Raw genomic sequence first — 2,996 nt, 5'->3', positions numbered from 1 at the left:
ATTTGCATCTGTCTAATGGCTCTGCAGGATGTGGCGCCACAGGACCTCAAGGCGGGTGAGTCAAACTCAGCAGCTGCTTCTCAGAAACTGACTCCAGGGCATTTAAGAGCAACAACAACAACAACTCCCTCTGCTGGTTATTTTGATGTCTGTCTGGAGTCCTGGTATGGCACTGTAGGGTAAACACTGGGTTACAAGATAGGTTTGAATCACAAAGCCAATGGTTCAAACTCACCAGCCATTCCTCAGGAGCCCTATACAGAGTCCCTATATGTTAGAACCAACTCAAGGACACTTAATAGCAACAACCCACTTTCAACCCATAACTGATTGGATTTGCTAAAAGGGAAAATATAATTTGCCCAAAGAAACATGAACATTTCTTCATGAATTTGTTGGCTGCCTGGATGTATTACTTGGTGAGGTGTCTATTCATGTCCTGTGCCCATTTTTCAGTTGAGTTGTTTGTGTTTTCCTTGTATAAGCATTGTAGTTTTTTAAAATAAATTTTAGCTATTTATCCTTTTTTTGATATATCATTGCAAAAGATTTTTCCCCAAGCTGTGGACTCCCTTTTTGGAGTTAAATAATCTTGGGTACCATTAGTAAATTAGAAAACTAAGGTGCACTGTCCTCAATCCCCATCTTCCTCTTTTGCTCTGTTCAGAGACCTTTTGTCCTCCTGTAAGATACATCCTTTAATTCTGGAATCCTAATTGATAACTTTCACTCTTTGAATCTGCTCATTAGCAAATTGTTTTTTGTTTTTTTTTTTGAGAGAATCAGATTCTAAATCCCCAAGCCTGATTGCTGAACTCTGACCATCTTTCAAATGCCACACATACTTTGTTGTATCTGTTACGTACAGATTTTTTGACATCAAGGTAGTGCTTTACTCAGAAATCTTTGTGCTTAATACTAGTAGGATTCCAGGCCCTGTAGAAATTCTCCCACATTTGTATTTTTTTTTTTTTTTTTAACTCCCTCCTTCAATAGATGTTCTATTTCACTGGTGAGGTGAGTAAAGAGGAAAAAAACGTTCAGGTATAAACATGCTCTGCCTCCAAACTGATCAATATCTTCCCATGCCTTATCTCAAAGGAAGCTATAAGCAAACTGTTGTTTGAGGAATGCTCTTAGGTCCATTTTAGAGAGCTTCCCAGCACAGTCTAACAGTTAAGAGCATGTGCTCTAAAGCCAGACTGTCTGCGTTTGACTTCTGGCTCTGTCATTAAGGAATGTGTAATCCTGACAAACGTGTCATTGTTGTTGTTACATGACAATGATTTGGTTCTCACTCAGTGACCCTATGTACAACAGAAGGAAACACTGCCTGGTCCTATACATCCTCACAATTTTGTTATGTTTGAGCCCATTGTTGATGCCACTGTTAATCCCCTTGAGGTCTTCCTCTTTGTTGCTAACCCTCCACTTTACCATACATGATATCCTTATCCAGGGACTGGTCCCTCCTGATAAAATGTTCAAAGTATGAGAGACAAAATCTTGCCATTTTTCTCTTCTAAGGAGCATTCATATGTAGAAAGAGAGAGAGGCTTTTATCAAGGAAATGCTCAAAATTATGCAGGTGGGAGAATCCCTAAATCCGGGTCAGATAAACCAAGATTGTCTGGCAGGTCCAACAGGCAGGCAGGTCCAGCAGGAAGATAGGCAGGCAAACAGGCAGACAGGAATCCCAAGTCAGGGTCAGATGAATCAAGATTGTCAGGCAGGAAGGGAGGCAAACAACACAGCAGACCACTGGCTCAAGTCCAAAGAACCAGAGGCTGGAGGACAACCCAGATGCAAGGTCCAGACCCAGCATAAAGCAAGCAATCTTTGCCTGAGTGTTCATTATGTGGGAAGCAGACCACACTCCCAGGGAAACATCCATTCAATTGCTTGGCTGCTCATAGCCAATCATCATAGAGTTAATGATGGCTGCTTATAGCCAATCATCATAGAGTTAACTACAGTGTATTATATCTCATCATGGGAACAACCACATCTCAACTACCAAGACACTGGGAATCCTAACCTAGTCAACCTGTCACAAAACCTTAACTGTCACAATCTGCATATCACAGTTTGTTAATGAAGAATGGTGCTACTTTCTTCTTCATATAACCCAGTTTCTCAGATTACTTGCTCAGTATACAGATTGAATAGTTACAGCAGAAGGATAGAACCATGGTGCACACCTTTCCTCATGTTAACCATTTAGTATCCCCTCGGTGATCATGGTGGCTTTTTAGGATAAGTACTGGGCTGTGAATCACCACGTCAGAGGTTGGAGCCCACCAGTCACTCCAAGGGAGAAAGATGAGACTTCATGCTCCTGCAAAGATTTACAGCCTTGGAACACCTATACAGGATCAATATGAGTTGGAACCTCCTTGATGACACTTGCCAACAACAAATAACTATCCTCCTGTTCGGTTTGTGCAACTGCCTCTTAGTATATATACAGGTTCATCATGAGCACAATTAACTGCTCTGGAATTCCCATTCTTTACAATGTAATTCAAAGTTTGTTGTGATACATACAGTCAAGTGCCTTTGCATAGTCAAAAAAAAGCATGAATATATGATATTCTCTGTTATTAGCCAATATCCATCTGACATCAGCACTTATTCCACTTCCTCTTCTGAATCTGGCTTGAATTTATGGAAGTTGCTTGCTGAAACCATTTTTTAGTTATCACAAGTAAAATTTTATTTGCATGTGATGTTAATGATATTGTTTTGATGATTTCTGTATTCTGTTGGGTAACCTTTTGATAGTATGGGCTCAAATATCGGTATTTTCCAATCTGTTGTCCAGGTAGCTGTTTTCCAAATTTCTTGACATAGATGAGTGAGAACTTCCACCATTGCTTCAGTTTCTTGAAACATCTCAACTGTGCTCCTTCAATTCCTGGAGTCTTGTTTTCATCAATGCTATCAGGGCAGCTTAGATTTCTTTCTTCACTACCGTTGATTCTTGATCATATTCT

This window comes from Chrysochloris asiatica, unplaced genomic scaffold (assembly GCF_000296735.1).
Source record: "Chrysochloris asiatica unplaced genomic scaffold, ChrAsi1.0 scaffold00048, whole genome shotgun sequence".
Classification (NCBI taxonomy): Eukaryota; Metazoa; Chordata; class Mammalia; order Afrosoricida; family Chrysochloridae; genus Chrysochloris; species Chrysochloris asiatica.
Note: the sequence above shows the minus strand (reverse complement) of the source record.